The sequence below is a fragment of the Dromiciops gliroides genome, chromosome 4, assembly GCF_019393635.1.
Source record: "Dromiciops gliroides isolate mDroGli1 chromosome 4, mDroGli1.pri, whole genome shotgun sequence".
NCBI lineage: Eukaryota > Metazoa > Chordata > Mammalia > Microbiotheria > Microbiotheriidae > Dromiciops > Dromiciops gliroides.
In genome coordinates, this window is record NC_057864.1 from 34,498,126 (window position 1) to 34,517,264 (window position 19,139).

A 19,139-nucleotide genomic window follows, 5' to 3' on the forward strand; every position below is an offset into this window, starting at 1 on the left:
TTTTACTATGTGGTTAGAGCATAGACTCAGGTTTCTTAATGACTACTGAACCCCAGATAAAATTTTTTTTTTTTGGTGAGGCAATTGGGGTTAAGTGACTTGCCCAGGGTCACACAGCTAGTAAGTGTTAAGTATCTGAGGCCAGATTTGAACTCAGGTCCTCCTGAATCCAGGGCTGGTACTTTATCTACTGCACTATCTAGCTGCCCCAGATAAAATTTTTATAAGGCTTAGATAGTCTTTTGTGTGTGTGTGGTTGTTCAGTTGTTTCCTTGGCAAAGATACTGGAGTAGTTTGCCATTTCTTTCTCCAGCTCATTTTACAGATGAGGAAATTGAGGCAAACAGGGTTTACCCTTGTTTGTGACTTGCCCAGTTACATAATGAGCATCTGCATTCAGATTCCAACTTGTTAAGAGGAAATCTTCCTGATGCCAGGTTGGGCACCCTATCTACTGCGCCACCTAGCTGCTCTACATTGCCTCTAGTTTAGTCAAAGGGGAAAAGAGATACAATTGGATTTTATAGATGCCCAAAGGGAAAGGGAAAGGTTTACATTGCAAAGGTAAACTTGTAAAATTTATAGAGAGGAAGGAGGTTTCATGTCAAAGATGCAGAAAGGGAAAAATGGTATCAGGTCAAGTTGTAACTGATCAACAAACACAGAGAGGAAATTACCTTGGAATTTATAACCAGTGTAATGGTTATCATAAAGCTGAGCCAGAAATTCTTTTACCTGTAATCAGTTAGTCATTGGAGGTGAAAAAAATGGGTACCTTGATTTGCTTGACCCCCCAACCCCCATTATCCAGGTAACCAGAACAGCTGTATAAGGACTGGCTTCATTGGCTAACATACCAACAATCCTTCTTGAGACCGAGAATAAACCCAGCTGGACATCCAGGGAATCAGTAATCCTGAAACCGCAGGATTTATATGACTATGGATATGGATCTTATCTTCAGCTGTTCTCTAACTTTAGAACAGGGACAGTGTGGTACAGTGGATAGAGCACTGGCCATGGAGTCTAGAGGGCCCGAGTTCAAATTTCACCTCAGACACTAGTTTAACTGTGTGACCCTGGCCAAGTCACTTAATGCCAATTGCCAACTCTCCAGTCGTCCAGATGTATTTCTTGCTACTGGACCTAAGTGGCTCTGGAGGAGAGAGTGAGCACAACCCTCCCTTAAGTCATTACATCCTCTTCCAGACAAACAACTTTGAAAGAATCCTTTTCTTTTTGAAGAAATCTGCATAAGCAAGCCTTGAATTGAACTGCCCATCCCCAAAGAACCACGTGTTCCACCCCTGTAATTCCTCACACACACCCTCCTTTTGGGAATGGGCCTTTCTATGCCCACCTTTCCTCCAAATTCCTTACCTGTCTTTGTTTAAACTGCATATAAACCCTTGCAATATACTGCATAGTGTCCTGTTAAGCAATAGGCTGAAAAAGCACCCATCGTGATGCTAGATTTTCTTCCCTGCTTGATAAAAACTTTTAAAATTTTTGCAGGCATTGTCTTTCTCTGGTTTTGCTTCCCTTTTAGGAAGGAGATTTAATTCTCAAGAACTGGCCTTTGCATCCTCTGGAGAACTGACCTTGGCATTCTCCAGTCTTCCCCTTTGGGGAGAGACCTAAATTCCATTTAAGAGAGCGTTTGCCTCAGTTTACAAGAGGTCTCAGCTAAATTCCATACTATAAGGAAAGCTTTGGCCAATTACATGATTACCTTACAAATAAAATGATCATACTGCAGAAATAGAAATAAGATAGAAAAGAAAAAAAAATTTTTTGTGGGGCAATGAGGGTTAAGTGACTTGCCTAGGGTCCCACAGCTAGTAAGTGTCTGAGGCCAAATTTGAACTCAGGTCCTCCTGACTCTAGGGCCAGTGCTTTATCCACTGCACCACCTAGCTAACCCCCTAGAAAAGAAATTTTTAAAAAACCCTCTAGGGGCAACTAGATGGCACAGTGGATAGAGTACCAGCCCTGGAGTCAGGAGTACCTGAGTTCGGGTCCAGCTTCAGACACTTAACACTTACTAGCTGTGTGACCCTGGGCAAGTCACTTAACCCCAATTGCCTCACTAAAAAAAAAAAACCCTCTTATGACACCATATTATTTGCAAACAGTGATAATTTTATTTTCACTCCAATTTTTTCTTTTCCTTTAATTCCTTCTCTGCTTTTTTTCTTTTTTTTTTTAGTGGAAATACTTTGTTCACAACCTTTATTTTAAAAGTATTTATTACAAAAAGTGTAAAAAATCCAGCTAAACCAGAAATTGATATTTTCCCCCCTTAGGCTTTCACAAGTCAATGATCATTTCTCCAATTCTACTTTACTTCAGCTTTAAAAAGTGATAACCCGGGGCAGCTAGGTGGCGCAGTGGATAGAGCACCAGCCTTGAAGTCAGGAGTACCTGAGTTCAAATCGGGCCTCAGACACTTAACACGTACTAGCTGTGTGACCCTGGGCAAGTCACTTAACCCCAATTGCCTCACTTAAAAAAACAAAAAGTGATAACCCCCTTTTTTCCCAGTCTGATTATAGAGGTGCAAGTATGCCTCAAATGGCTTGGAATAAATACAGTGAGAAGCAAAAACTGTACATCTGAGTGCATGCAAACAGTTTCTATCAGAAAGTCTCAGAAATAAACAGAGTGAAAATAAGAACTGTTGGCATGAATATGACTTTTTTTTTTTTGCAGTGCAATGAGGGTTAAGTGACTTGCCCAGGGTTACACAGCTAGTAAAGTGTCAAGTGTCTGAGGTCAAATTTGAACTCAGGTCCTGCTGAATCCAGGGCCTGTGCTTTATCCACTGCGCCACCTAGCTGCTCTGACCTAAATTAATCTTAAGGTCAACTGTTGCAAGAAGAACCCTACTTCCGTGGTGAACTCATCTCAAGGACAGACCACCCATTCTCTTCCCCTTCTCTGCCCTATTTCCCTCCCTTTGCGGTTTATGAGCACAAAAGATCTTTTCTCTCTCAAAGCCTCAGTCTCCAGTGAATTCTATACTTGGTTGCCTGGGCATGCATGCCTATTCTCTTTTCTCCCTTCTAAGAAAACTATGTTTGCTTAATCCAGTCTGGACTCAACTGGTTATTGGGGTAACTGTCCCCAAACCCTGGTTATCACTGCCAGCTATACTTATCAATGCATAGAAACATTTTAATAATGGATTTATCATATGACCAGCATAGTGCCACAGTTTACAAAAATCAGTGGACTCTGAGCAGCCATTTCAGCAACCACATATGTGTATATGCCAGTGGTTCCTGTTGCCTCCAAGATCAAATGCAATCCCATTTGGCTTTTATTCTCTTTGCAGCTTCTTACATCTGACTTTCCTGTAAGTATTCTGCCATTTAAGGACAATGTCTTCCTTGTTGTTCCCAACTCCCAGTGTTTTTGCTGGCTATCTTCCATATCTGGAACTGTCCTCCTCCCCTCCCTCCTTCCCCTCTTCCTCCTCCTCTCTATTCATGCTCCCTTGCTTCCCTAGTTTCTTTCAAGTCTCAGCTAAAGTCCCAGATTCCACAGTCAGGAGAATGAGTTCAAATCCAGCCTCAGATTAGCTGTGTGACCCTAGACAAGTCATTTAACCCTGGTTGTCTCAGAAGAAGAAGAAGAAGAAGAAGAAGAAGAAGACAGGAAGCAGAGATAAGGAGTATTGATATTCCAGATTTAGGGGATAGACAGAGAAGAGGCATACAGTTGGGTGTTGGAATAAAGGTGCATAAAGGAATAATAAGTAGGCCCTGGATTGAAGAATCCAAGGAGAGAAGAAAGAATGATTAAAAGGAAACTGGTAGATCAAAATTCCTGCATGAAAGCACATAATCAAATCCTTGGGCAGAGGCAAAAATTCTGGGGCTGCCCTCCAGAAAGGCTCTGAGTAAAGACCCTGGGAACAAAGTGAGTGGTTATGACAAGCTTCTCAAACTACAAAAGAAACAGGGACTGTTTGACCACAGTTCACATGGAGAAAAATGTTAAGATAATTCAGTGGCCAATTCCTTCAGCATTCAGAAATTTATTTTATACCTATTAATTGGCAATCAAATCCTGATTTCTACAACAAAATAAATTCTGTAAATTACACGTACATATGTATGTATACATGTGCATATACACACATGCATACATACATACAGAGAGAGAGATAGACAGACATGGAGACAGAGACAGAGAGAAAGACAGAAACAGAGAGACAGAGAGAAAGTGACAAAAGTCTGCATTTTTCATCATGGATCCTTTGGAAGTTTCTTGAATCATTGTCTTGATCAAAGAAACAAAATCTTTCACAGTTGATCATTGTCATGATATTGCTTTTACTGCTTTAAGTGTTTTTTGGTCCAAGACTGTAATTACTTGCATGTAAGGAATTCCTGGAATGGGAAATTCATTCCACTGATTCAGATCACTAATTTGACCTAAACTTATAGTCTTAGGATGTTCTAACACTGAGACATGTAACGTGAGACATGGCTACACAGGAGATGTGTCAGAGGAAGGATTTGAACTTAGGTCTTCCTGACCCGAAGGCAGCCTCTCTAGCTGCTACTATGACATGATCTCTTTCATCTTCTAACCAATCAGATTTAACTTCAATTCTATATTGAGCTTTAAGATTTGCCCTGCAGGGGCAGCTAGGTGGCCTGGTGGATAGAGCCCCAGCCCTGGAGTCAAGAGGACCTGAGTTCGAATCCGACCTCAGACACTTGATGTGTAATAGCTGTGTAATCCTAGGCAAGTCACTTAACTCTCATTGCCCCACAAAAAAAGATTTGCCCCAGCATTACTGGTAAAAAGACCTCAGGAACTTCCTTCACTCTCAACGATTCTATGATCTTCCTTTTGGTAAGCATGGAAGAAAACACATGCTTATAGCAGTTTTTGTATGCCTAAAAAGGAACAACCTTGTACAAGGCATTATTAAAGCTAACCAAGATACTATTTGTTTTCATCTTTCAACAAAGACCATTTCACAAGAGAAGGATAGATTTACACATCTGAAGAGCAGGGAGCAGAACTGCTGGATATTTTCATGATACTGTGTTATTGATAAGGGAAAAAAGGACTTATGAATATAGTTTCTTTTTTTTTCCCTCCCAGGGCAATGAGGGTTAAGTGACTTGCCCAGGGTCACCCAGCTAGTAAGTGTCAAGTATCTGAGGTCGAATTTGAACTCAGTTCCTCCTGAATCCAGGGCCCATGCTCTATCCACTGTGCCATCTAGTTGCCCTAAAAAAAAAAAAAAGGACTTATGAACACACATTTAATTAGCAATACATTTATTAAGGATGACTGTACACAATGCATTAAGTTCTATGGAAATGCATGAACTTTTATGACTTTTCAAGCATATTTTCAAAATTATTTTCTGAACTTCTCCTATTCCTTTCATAGTCAGGGTGCTCTTTGGGGATGTGAGCATGGAATCTGTAGGACAAATTGTGAACCATCACTCCAGAGGATGGTCAGTGGTACATGTGCAACTGATATCAGCATCTATGGCTTCCACCTTGTCCTCTGCAAAGGTTTCTTTGTTCCTTGTGTCTTCCCATTGCGCCATATTCATTGACAAATCTATCAGAAAAAACAAGGTAACCACGGGTTAGCATCCAGAAAATTTAAGTCCTTTCAAAATCTGATTTGCAGGCAACAACACCAAACTTTACCAAGAAAAACAGCATCTCAAGGTGTCTCAACGCCTCCAACAATGCAGAGTTCAGGTGAGATGGCTCTTTATTAAACACGGGCAAATAATGAGGGTAATTGTCCTGCTTTCCTATGTATAGGAAGAATGCTGGCGATGTTGTGTTCAATGTTAGAAAGGATTTTGAATATCTGGAGAATGTTTGGAACAAGGCAACTGAGATGACAAAAGATCTTGATAATACCATATGAGGACTGGATGAATGAAATGAAGATATTACCCTGGGCAAGTCACACCCTGTTTGCCTCAGTTTCCTCATCTGTAAAATGAGCTGGAGAAGGAAATGACAAACCATTGGATGGCCTTTGGTAACTTCTTTTTTATTTATTTATTTTTTATGGTAACTTCTGTCATTATGAGTGTGTGATAACCTCCCACAAGGACCTCAGGACACTACAGCTGTTTCTGGACTTAAGAATAAGGCCATTTTCAGATTTCAGAAAAACCTGGAAAGATTTAAGTGGACTGGTGCTGAGTGAAGTGAGCAAAACCAGGAGAACACTGTACACAGTAACAGCAACATTGTGTGCTTCAACTATGATAGACTTGGCTCTTAGCAGTGCAATGATCCAAGACAATTCCAAAGAACTCATGATGGAAAAATGTTCTCCACATCCAGAAAAGAGAACTGTGGATTCTGAATGCAGATTGAACCATACTTTTTTCTATTTTGGGGGGTTGTTTTTTTTTTCTTTTTTGAGGTTTTTCCTTTTTGTTCTGATCCTTCTTTCACAACATGACTAATGTAGAAATATGTTTAATGTGATTGTACATATATTACCTATATAAGATTGCTTTCTGTCTTGGGGAAGGGGGAGGGAAGGGAGGGAGAAAATTTTGGAACTAAAAATCTTATGAAAACAAATGTTGAAAAGTATCTTTACATGTAACTGGAAAATAATAAAATACTTTTATGATTAAAAAAAAGAATAAGGCCATTTTGTAGAAATATACACTAGCTACCTCTTTGGTTTTTCTTCCTTTAATCTCTACAAAATCTTTCTTTACAGCTCCTATTCTCCCATTATCTTGTTCTCCATAGAACATATTCCTTTTATGCAAGTGTCCTTTCCCTCCCCTGCCAACGTCTCTTTCAATCAGGAGAGTCCCATTCTGGCCCCTCAAACTTTCACGTGGGGGTGGGTATCCCTTCCTTTTCACATTTTCCTAAAAGTCACTCATCATCATCACCATGTGATGGTCCCGCCCTTCTCCTGGGGCCCACCTTCCACTGTGGGGCCCTGACATTCTGCCTGGCTACCATCTGCCAGGCACTGCACTGTCCTGACTGTCCTTCTTTGACTTCTTACCTGTTGCTATTGGTAACTACTCTTTCTCCCAGTTCCTATCTTGACCCTCTGCTTTCCTCTGTCTATACTCTCCTTTGGTGATCTCATCCACTCCAATTGCTTCAATGACCACCTTTACCCAGATTGATTGTTGTTGTTGTTTAGTCGTTTCAGTCATGTCTGACTCTTTGTGACCCGATTTAGGATTTTCTTGGTAGACATACTGGAGTGGTTTGGCATTTCCTTCTCCAGCTTATTTTCCATATGAGGAAAATGAGACAAACAGGGTTAAGTGACTAGCTCAGGGTCACACAGCTAGCAAATGTCAGACCAGATTAGAATTAATGAAGATGAATCTTCCTGACTCCAGGCACAATGCTCTATCCACTACAACACTTGGCTGCTAGATTAATTGTACTTAGGTTCTTTTTTTTTTTAAAAAAAAATTTTATTTAAAGTTTTGAGTTTCAAATTTTATACCTCCTTCCCTCCCTCCCCATCTCCCTTCCTGAGGTGGTAAGCAATCAAATATAGGTTATACATGAGCAATTATGTAAAACATTATCATATTAGTCATTCTGTATAAGTAAATTTGAATAAGAGAAAAAAGAAAAGAAAGTGAAAATAGCATACTTCAGTCTGTGTTCAATCAATATCAGTTCTTTCTTTGGAGGTGAATACTACGTTTCATCATTAGCCCTTTGGGATTGTCTTAGATCATTGTATTGCTGAGAATAGTTAAGTCATTCACAGTTCTTCACCAAATAAACATTGCTGTCACTGTACACAACCTTCTCCTCGTTCTGCTTACTTCACTATCCATCAGTTCATACAGTACTTACATTTTAATTGTTATTTTTTTCCTGTTGTTGGATGGCTTAGTACATTTCTTTGAGTTTACTAAGAGTTGTCAATATCTCTAGGACTTCCTCTGCATTCTTTTTTTGTTTGTTTATTTGTTTTGGTTTTTTTGTGAGGCAATTGGAGTTAAGTGACTTGCCCAGGGTCACACAGCTAGTAAGTGTTAAGTGTCTGAGGCTGGATTTGAACTCAGGTCCTCCTGACTCCAGGGCTGGTGCTCTATCCACTGCGCCATCTAGCTGCCCCCTCCTCTGCATTCTTAAGGGACAAATTTGATAGCAATGCCTAAATGGCACTCTCTGAATGATTTCTGTGAACAAAAACTCTTCCAGAGCCATCTCTGCACATCTGGCCATCAGCTTTACCAAAACCTCACAGTTACAATCCCAGAAGCACATAATAGAGCTTGAAGAATCTCAAGTAACCCTCATAAAGACCATGCACTTTACTCCATAGGAAAGGCATTTAGGCCCTCTGAAGAAACTTCTTACATCTTACCTCTTAATTTAGCAATGCCTTTCTTGTTGATTTTTTGCGGACTGTGCCAACAGAAGGATATTTAGAGGCATCCCTCCATTTTGGAATGTAAGTACCTAGATGAAAGTTCTTATTCGCCAGTCACCACCACCACCACCACTATTTATTAAACAGCTACTCAGATACTGAGGATACAAAAATGACAAAAGATTATACACTTCCAGTCCTGACAGCTCTTATAGTGCAGGGGAAGTGAAATGGGCATAAGTTGGGGTAGCTATATGGTGCAATGGATAAAGTGCTGGCCCTGAAGTCAGGAAAACTCAGTGAGTTCAAATCTGCCCTCTGACATTTACTAGTTGTATGACCCTGGGCAAGTCACTTAACCTTCTTTGCCTCAGTTTCTTCATCTGTCAAATGACCTGGAGAAGGAGATGGCAAACCACTCCAGTGCCTTTCCCAAGAAAACCCCAAATGGGGTCCCAGAGAGTTAGATCCTACTGAAATGACAGGACAACAACATTATTAGTATAAAGCAGACTGCAACAGAGATAAAGGAGAATATCAGATAAAGTGCCCAGAAAAAATCTGATGGGAGAGAAAACATTTACATTGTGGCGGGCTGGGGGGGGTGGGGGGGTGCCGATTAGGGAAGACTGCATTGAGAAGGTAGCACCTGAGTTGAACCTTAAATGGTGGAAATAGAGAAGGTTTTTCCCAGCTTGAGAGCAAAGGCCATTCTAGGTGTGACAAATGGCATGTCAATTCTAGGTGTGACAGATGGCATGTCAAGAATCCAGTTTGGAATAAGGGATGCCCCGAGGATATGAAACCAAGCAGATTGGAGTAGGATTATGGAAGGCTGAAACCAGATCAAGAAATTCCTGTTTTATCCTCCAGCTAACAGGAAGCCATGGTCATTTATAAAGTATTGAAGGAAACACAAACCAATAATCTGAGGGTTTGCCTGTTCCATCTGTAGTGCTGATCTGTTAGGAGCAGAGGTAGATCCCTTGCATTCTCAAACTGCTGCAGCTAGGAGATATCTCCATGCTTTGAATTAGAAGAGAAGAGAAAAGGAAGTTTCCACCAAGGGCACTTGACTTGTTGATTTTACAGAGAAAGAAGCTGAGATCAGGCAGGTTAAATGACTTGTCCAGGGGGACACAGCTAGTAAGAAGCTGAGGGGGGATCTGAACCCAGGATTTCCCAACTCTAGGTCATTACAATGCACAAGTCCTCCTCTTTTACAATCTTAAAAATGCCATACCTCCTTCCTAAAGTTAATTCCCTTCTTCTAAAAGACGGCACCCAAGTGGGGGAGAGGAGTATTAAGAATACAGGGAGAGGGGCAGCTAGGTGACACAGTGGATAGAGCACCGGCCCTAGATTCAGGAGGACCTGAGTTCAAGTCCAACCTCAGACACTTAACACTTACAAGCTGTGTGACCCTGGGCAAGTCACTTAACCCCAATTGCCTCGCTAAAAAAAAAAAAAAGAATCAAAGAATACAGGGAGAGGGCAGCTAGGTGGTGCAGTGGATAAAACTTCGACCTTGGATTCAGGAAGACCTGAGTTCAAATCCAGCCTCAGACACTTGACGCTAGCTGTGGGACCCTGTGCAAGTCACTTAATCCTCATTACCCCACCAAAAAAAAAAAAAAAAGAAAGAAAGAAAGAAAAGTAAAAAGAATACAGAGAGAAAATGACAAAGGAGAAATTGAAAACCGAAAACTTCAGATGAGATTCTCCTCCACCCAATGCATAATTCTTTTTTTTCCCTGGGAGTGGCAATGGAGGGTTATGGATTTACGCCAGGGTCACACAGCAAGTGAACCAATGTATAGATTCTTAAGATGTTTTGACTCAACCAAAGATGACTCAAGGAGGGAGTGACCTATTTGGGAGTGGATAAAACTGTCTAAAAAAAGTCAATGCCAATGTTTCTGAGGCAGCCACTGAAGAAATACTATTAAAACCAAGTACTTTAATCACTGATATGATGCTGACTTGCCTTATTCATTGGAATCTTGAGGTGGCAGTGTGATACAGGAGACAGAGTGCTGGACTCAGAGTTGGGGAGACATGGATTCATTTCTTATTTCTGAAACTAGTTGAAACTAGTTTTCTCATCTGTGGAATAGGGATGATAATAATTCTGGTGGTACTTGCCTTGTACTGAGCAGCTAGGTGGTCCTAAAAATAGAGTGCCAGGCCTGCAGTCAAGAAGACTCATCTTCTTGGGTTCAAATTTGGCTTCAAGGACAGTTTACTAGCTGTGTGACGCTGGGTAAATCACTTAATCCAGTTTGCCTTAGTCAAATGAGCTGAAGAAGGAAATGGAAAACCACTCCAGTATCTCTGCCAAGAAAACTCCAAATGGGGTGATGAAGAGATGTGACTGAAATGACTGAACAACAACTTACCTTGTAAGCTGGCTGTATAACTCAGATAAGATAATGGGAGTAAAGCATTTTGAAAATTGCGTAGCATTTTACAAAAGACATTTTTATTATCCTATTTTTGTCTAGCTTAGGTTAAAACCAAAAGTGGGGTATCATATTATGAAATGTTAACTCACAAATATTATGCTTCTCAAAAGGTAAAATGAACAACAATGGAAGGATGCTGACATATCAATTAACCACTCTGGAATTAAATTACCTCATCTTTAAACTTAGAATGTTGGACTAGATGACCTCTCTGTCTCTTCTAATTCTAAACATATAATCCTATGAGTGTAAATATCAGAATATTAGGGTTTGGTTCAATTAGAACTTTCAACCTAATAATGATAATAGCATGTCCAACTCTTGTAACCCCTTTAAGGCTTTTTGCAAAAGTATTAGAGTAGTCAGCCTTTTCCTTCTCCTCCTCTTTTTATAGATAAGGATACTGAGGCAGGCAGACAGGGTTAAGTGATTGCCCAGGGTCACACAGCTAGTAAATATCTGAGGTCAGATTTGAATTCAGGAAGATGAGTCTTCTTGACTGGAGGGAGGCCCAGTGTTCTATCCACTGCACCACCTGCTGTTCCCAATAGCTTGCACTTGTATGTAGTATTTATGGATTACAAAAGACTCTCATACTTTTCTTTCATTTGGCCATCACAACAACCTCAAGAAGCAGGGTCATACCAAACAGATGATTTCAGAAAAACCTGGGAAGACTTATATGAACTGATGCATGTGAAATGAACAAAACCAGGAGAACACTGTACACAGTAACAGCAATACTGCATAATGATCAACTGTGAACAACTAGCTATTTCCAACGATACGATGATGCAAGAGAAACCCAATGAGAAGCATACTATCTGCCCTCCAGAGAAAGAATTGATATTGACTGAATACAGATCTGAAGCCTGCTATTTCGCTTTCTTTTATCCTTTTCTTTTGTATTTGAGTCTTCTCATCCAAAAGGACTACTATGGAAACATTTTACATATATTTACCTATATTTGATTGCTTACTGTCTCAGGGAAGAAAGAGATAGAATTTAGAACTCAAAACTTTAAATAAAAATGTTTTAAAATTAGAAATAAAAGAAATGGGTCATACAAATATTACCTTTACTCCCAAAGGGGAGGCATGATACAGCAGAAAGGGCATTGGTCCTTGGGATTCACAAAACCTGGTTCACATTCTGACTTTGGAACTTTCCTGCTCTCTGCTGCTAGGCTAGTCCCTCAGCATCCGTTCTATGATCTCTGACCAAGGTACCTGTACTGATGGACCAGCTCTCATTTCTATAACCTACCTTCCTAGGCTGTTGTGAGGAGAGTACTTTTTGTGGCGAACCTAGAAGGCTCTCTGTCACTCCTCTGACTGAGTTCCCCCCCCCTCCCCGGGCTTGGGCATGGTCACTGAGGCAGCAAGTCTCCTAGGAAACTTTGTGGTCAAGGTGTGAATTCCTGAGGCAATGATTGGCTGGCCTCCTCCCTTGCTCTGCCTAAGCCTGGAACAAGCTCTGCCAAGGTCAAGGCTGAAAGGTTGAAAAATTATTCTATTTTCTTAGAGTTATTCTAGCAGAGACTCTATTGGAGTTTCTTTATGGCTTTCTGCTATAAATACTGAGCTATCCTGGATAATAAAGAGCACTAGTTTATCTCGCACAATGTGATGCTGATGTGTCCAATGATTAATCACTCTGATCCTCAACTTCCGACAAGGAAATTAAGCCTGTGAACCCAACACTTTGTAACAAGTTAAAGAGGATCCTGCACAAGTATGGAAATTTTCTCTATTTAACTTGTGAAGAAACAGTTTTAGAGAGATAAAGCATCTTGCATGGGATTGTAGGAGGTCAGTGCACTTTCCATTCCATAATACTGCCTCATGACAATATTCATTTGATTCCAGAGTTCTCTTTCTTTCAGAGAGACAATGTAAATGCATACCTTTGGGGAAGCAATGTAACCAATGTCAAGTCTGTAGTCTCAGTTGATCTGCATCCTTTCCTACATTTCAATACTGCTCAGTGGAGAAGACCTGTGATTCCTTCACCGTTTACCACAAGGTCCTAGGATTCATACTTTCCTTGCATTTTGCTTCCTAAAAAGGGAATTTGGAGAGAAGATTTGGAGTAGTTAGTGGATTGTACAATACAACCTTATTCATTGAAATAAAACTCTTCTTGACCCCATTTGAGGTTTTCTTGGCAAAGATACTAGAGTGGTTTGAATTTTCTTCTCTAACTCATTTCCAGATGAGGAACTGAGGCAAATAGGGTGAATGACTTGCCCAGGGCACACCGTTAGTAAGTCTGAGGCCAGATTTGAACTCAGTAATATGATCTCCTGATCTAGGCCTGACACTCTATCCACTGTGCCACCTAGATGCCCTGAAGTTTTATATAATATCATTCTTTAATATAGATACAGCTTTAATTTTAGAAAAATGAATCTCTTTTAGCTTATTTATTTATTCAGTTATCTATTCATTCATCTATTTATTTATTCATTTATCTATTCATTCATTCATTTACTTATTCATTCATCTGTAAGTTATTTATTAATTTATTCATCCATCTATCTATATTTTAATGAAGTTGTTTTAAATAGTTTATGGACAAAGAATTTTATCATCCAGTGACCAGCCTGCTGGTGTTGATGTAAATTTATCTCTGAATGACACTTACAGTCCATACCCTGGCCTAAACACAAAGCCTTCACATTTTGGTAAACCTTTTTGAGGCCTGTGCCCGAGGGTTTGACCCATGACCACTCAAGGTCACATCTATTTCATGATGATGTGTTGGAGTAGACTCTGGTGGAGATTCATTTTTCTTTTAAAAATATATCAATGGGGGAAGCTAGTGCACTGTGGGTAAAGCACTGGCCCTGGATTCAGAAAGACCTGAGTTCAAATCCAGCCTCAGACACTTGACACTTACTAGCTGTGTGACCCCGGGCAAGTCACTTAATCTCCATTGCCCCACCAAAAAAAAAAAAAAAACAAGACAAAACAAAACTATGTGTATATATATATATATAACTTTTGTTTTGTGTTTTTATGTCAACTTTACTTCTGTGTGTATATAGCCTAAGAGGATATGTGTATGTATTGTTCTTTGTAAACCTTAAAGTTCTATATATTGGTTAGTTATTGTTATTGTTATTATTGAAAGGAAGAAGCATTTATATAGCATCTACAATATGCCAGGGCTGGTGCTAACCACTTTTTTTGGTTTTTTGCAGGGCAATGAGGATTATGTGACTTGCCCAGGGCCACACAGCTAGTAAGTGTGAAGTGTCTGAGGCTGGATTTGAACTCAAGTACTCCTGAATCCAGGGCCAGTGCTTTATCCACTGTGCCACCTAGCTGCCCTCTGCTAAGCTCTTTTTAATAAATAATTATCTCACTCAATCCCAATAGCAACCTTCCAAAGTAATGGCATTATTATTATCCCCATTTTACAGTTGAGAAAACTAAGGCAAAAAAAGTTAAGTGACTTGCCCAGGGTCACACAGCTATAAGTGTCTGAGACCAGATTGAACTCAGGTTTTCTTGACTTCAGGCCCTTGTTTCTAGCCACATGCTTATCAACCTCATCCTCATCCTCTATATAAAGAATAAAAAAGAAAGAGAAAAATGAAGTTTATTAAAACCAGCCAACACATTACCAAGTCTGATAACGTATTCATTGTTTCATTGTGAGAGAGGGGGCCCTTTCCATCTTTCTTCTGCCAAGGTCAAGCTTGGTCAGTATAATCATAGGGTTCACTTTCCCTTTTTTATTGCTATTGTTATACACATTTTGTGCATGATTTTTTCTAGTTCTGCTGACTTAATTCTATATCAGTTCATATTCATCTTCAATGCTCTTTGAACTCTCCATATTCATCATTTCTTATGAAATAGTAATTTTCTGCTACTTTTATGTGCCATCATAGCTTTAGCCAACATCTGAGTCGTGGGCAGTGACTTTGTTTCCAGTTCTTTTCTTAACACAGAAATTCTAACCGTTAATCTTTGGTGTAGGTGCAATCTTTCTGTCTGTATCTCTAAGAATATTAGGTAATGGGTGTTTTAGTCAGGTTTGGAGCATTAGTAAGAATTGCTTTTTATATTAGTGTGAACGAAGTCCGACTCCACTAACATACATTCTACACCGCCTCCAACATTAATTATTCTTATCTAGTATCATCTTTGCCACTTTTTATTGGTTGTAAAGTAAAACTTCAGAGATGCTTGATTTATAGCAACCTCTCAGTGTTGGTAATAGTTTGCCATTCTTCGTTTGATTATGTTTCTATCTTTTGTTCTAAGCAATATTTTTTATCAACAGCTTTTTTAGTTCCTTTTCCAATTGGCTTTTCAAGCTGTTGACTTTTTTCTCAAAGCTCTCCTGCATTGCTCTCAGTTTCTCTCTTTCCATTCTTTCCTCCGCCTCTCTATTCTGCCTTCCTATCTCTCCTACTTTCTCTTCAAATCCTTTTGAGCACTTCCATGGCCTGAGACTGATTCATAGTTTTCTTGGAAGCTTGGCTGTAGGGGCCCTGGGGTTGTTATCCTCTTCTGAGGGTGGCACTTTCAATCTTCCTTGTTGCTAAAGAAACTTCCTATTGTTCTCAACTTTCTTTGCTTGCTCATCTTGCTGTTTTTTACTTGATTTTTAGCTCACTCTTGCTATGGGCCCTACTTGCAAGCTACACTGTGTTAAGCTTTAGAGGGTCCCAGGTATTTAGGTTTGAGGGAGATCAGGTTTTTTCTCTTACCTGGCCTGTTCTCTGGTCCAAAGGTAACCTCGAGCCAACTTACTAGTTAACCAACCAGCCAGCAGAGTGCTGTGGTGGTTTTTAGGTTCCATGAGCCTGCGCCTCTCCCCAACCTGGGCCTCCTGTCACTCAAGATTTCTTCCTGGTTCCCTGCTGGGGTGGGATATCCGAACTCCTCCTCAGGTCCTGCAGACACCTCTGTGTTTTCTACTCCCCAGGCCAGCCGTTCAGCCCTCTCACCTGACAGTAAACTTAGTTCCAGAAGACGCCGGTGCTGCAGCTGATTTGGAGGCTGGGGGTAAGTTCCCCATGCACAGCACGTCTGCGTCTGTGTCTGTGATTGGGGGGTTGGATTCTGCTTGCAGCCCAGTACAACCCCCTTTAATCTGGAAAATAACCTCGGCATCTTTTGTGGGTTTTGCCACTCCAGGGCTTGTTTTATTGCTATTTTGAGGTAATTGTGTCAGGAGCTCTACGTATTTAATGTCTTTCCTCCACCATCTTGGCTCCCCCCCTCCCCCCGTGTTTCTATCTTTTGACCAACTAGCCTTGAGAAATGGTTCTTGACTTATATATTGTATTAGTTGTAGTAGTTCCGAATTAATCTTGAGAAGCAAACCCTTAACAGAGATATTTGATGCCACATTTGCTACCACTGGAAAGCTTCCCTGTTCCTATTGCATTGATTTTGTTAGTACAAAAGTTTTTCAATTTCATTTCATTGTAATCTTCTATTTTATCTTCCTCTATCCCCTGTCTGATTAAGAGGTTCATTTTTTTATATGACTCATTTTAGTAACACAGTTCAAATGCTTGGGCCTGGGAATACAATATATAGGAAGGGAGGTTGCTACAAAGTAGCAGTGATAGCTAAGCTATTGGGAAGCCATAATTCTTCTGCTGATAGTCAAATTAAAATTTCAGCTTCTATTTAAAAATGATGCTCTTTAAAAAATAGAAATTATTGTTTATCTTATATAATTGACAGTAGAAATGACAATCTTGGGGGGCAGCTAGGTGGTGCAGTGGATAAAGCACCCACCCCAGATTCAGGAGGACCTGAGTTCAAATCTGGCCTCAGACACTTGACACTTACTAGCTGGGTGACCCTGGGCAAGTCACTTAAATCTCATTGCCCTGAAAAAAAAAAGAAATGACAATCTTTTCAAAATGGTGGTGGGGAGGAATGATAGCATAACTACAAAAGGAAGACCAATTTCAGCAGATTTTAAATTATCCCAAAGAATAAGGTCTCATTAATTCTGTCAGTATACTACTGTGCCATACCTCTTCAAATCTTAGCTTGGGGTATTGGTCCCAGGGTACCTAAGAGAAGTCACTCTGCTATCTCACTTGAAAGATTCCTCTAATGGCTTATGTGTTTTGTATTCATCTCAGAGTTGTCCATTTCATTCTTCCTAGATGTCTTTTAGTGCCAGTTTCTTAGAATGCTCAGCTTCAAACAGATATTTTCCCTCTCTTTTGAAGATAGTTTAGCAGACACCATCTGGATATAATTTCCCGAGAGGTCAAGTAGCCTGGATGGCAGGTACCATCTTGGCTCCTGTTGTCTCATGTCTGCTCTTCTTCCAGTGACTTAGAAACTGAGCCCCTCTTCTTTTCCTTTGAAAACCCAGGACTAACTTTTCAAGTGTTCACTACTTTTGTTGTTTGTCTTTTGTAAGAGGCGTTTGTAGTACTTAGCTCACTCATCTTATAAAGAAGATGGAAACTTCTGTGTCCATGAATGACTAAGTCTGTCTTGGTTCAAGTTTCTAGCACCACTCATTTTCTTGGGTTTTCTTTGGAGATTCATCTTCTCATTTATACTCTGCATAGGCATTGAAATAGGTGATCTCTCATGTTGCCTTGGAATTTGGGGATTTGCAGATTCACTTAGGTTTATACCTTAGTGACTGGTTTGCCAGAACCCAATTGCAATGCCCAAATGTCTCAAACATATAATAGCAATACACAGAGGATCTGTGTGATGTCATCAACAAGGCAAACTCCTCTACCTGCAGATTATCACCTCTAATTTCCTCAAGAATGAAGTAACCTGGGGGCAGCTAGGTGGCCCAGTGGATAGAGCACCAGCCCTGGAGTCAGGAGTTCAAAATCTGACCTCAGACACTTAACACTTACTAGCTGTGTGACCTTGGGCAAGTCACTTAACCCCAATTGCCTCACCAAAAAAAAAAAGAAAGAAAGAAAGAAAGAAAAAAGAATGAAGTAACCTGGGGGCAGCTAGATGGCACAGTGGATAAAGCACCGGCCCTGTATTCAGGAGAACTTGAATTCAAATCCGGCCTCAGACACTTGACACTTACTAGCTGTGTGACCCAAGGCAAGTCACTTAACCCTCATTACCCAGCGCATGCAAAAAATTATTTTTTTAATGAAGTGACCTGTTTATGATAAAATAAATTGTGGGGGAGGCAGCCAAGTGGCACAGTGGATAAAGCACCAGCCCCGGATTCAGGAGGACCTGAGTTCCAATCTCAGACTCTTGACACTTAACTAGCTCTGTGACCCTGGGCAAGTCACTTAACCCTCATTGCCCTGAAAAAAAGAAAAAGAAAAGAAAAGAAAAAGAAAACCCCAGATGGGGACACAGAGTCAGACACAACTGAAACAAATGAACAAGAACAACATTAAATGCTTAATCTAATCTAAATGTAATTTCTTTATGTTTGAATTATGCTGGTTAATGATCACTTCAAGGGTAACATATAAAAAAATAATGTCATTGGGAACATATGAATGAGAGATTTGCATGATAAGAGATGCTAAGAGAAGGTACAGGAACTAGTAGGATGAGCTAAAAAGACAAGAGCACAGACAGGGAGGATTCAGATAATAGAAAGCTTTAAGGGGCTTGCTTGATCTATACATGGACAAAGCTGACACAGAGATGAAAGCAATATAGTGTCAAGATCAAAGCGGAAAGAAAGTAAGAAAAAGTGGATATTGAATCATGCAGAGAGGATAGAAAAAGGATGTGTCGGAGTAGAAAGCTGTAGTAATTGAAGTGATTGATGGCTAAGAGCTATAGATATCTTGGAGAAGGAGAAAGAGAGCATAACAACAGTTTACAAAAGCCCACTGACTTTAGAGAAATGATAGATCAGGGATGTCCCTCAAATGACATTTGAAGAAATGAGAACCATTTCTTTCTTTCTGCACATCAAAAGCATATTCTTTACATGGGTGGGGGGTGGGAATGGAGGGGGGAAGAGGAGTTGGAACACAAAGTTTTTTAAAAATTGATGTTAAAATTTTGTTTTTACATATATTTTGGAAAATAAAATTCTATTTGGAATAAAAAAATTTTTTAAATTAAAAAAACATATTTTTTCTCTTTTTTGATGCTAAAAATACTTTTATGATATATAAAAATGGAATGAGTACCTCTGAAAATGAGGACATTTCTAAGTACATGAAGATCTGTCATTGCAGATACAAAACATGGTGGTGTCTGTCTGAACACTCGTCTTCATATTCAATGTCATGTTAATAGTCTTTGCTCTGAGTCTCCTGAGTGTATAATTAATTTCAGAGTGCA

General features: G+C 40.0%; 1 long non-coding RNA gene across 1 annotated transcript; it reads right to left on the reverse strand.

Annotated features, from left to right (window-relative positions):
- Window positions 1–5,286: 5,286 nt before the first annotated feature.
- LOC122753088 lies at window positions 5,287–12,851 on the reverse strand. Its single transcript, XR_006356237.1, has 2 exons — window positions 12,755–12,851; window positions 5,287–5,598 (listed from the first exon to the last, which is right to left on the reverse strand). It is a non-coding gene; the product is annotated as an uncharacterized LOC122753088 (long non-coding RNA).
- Window positions 12,852–19,139: the final 6,288 nt, after the last annotated feature.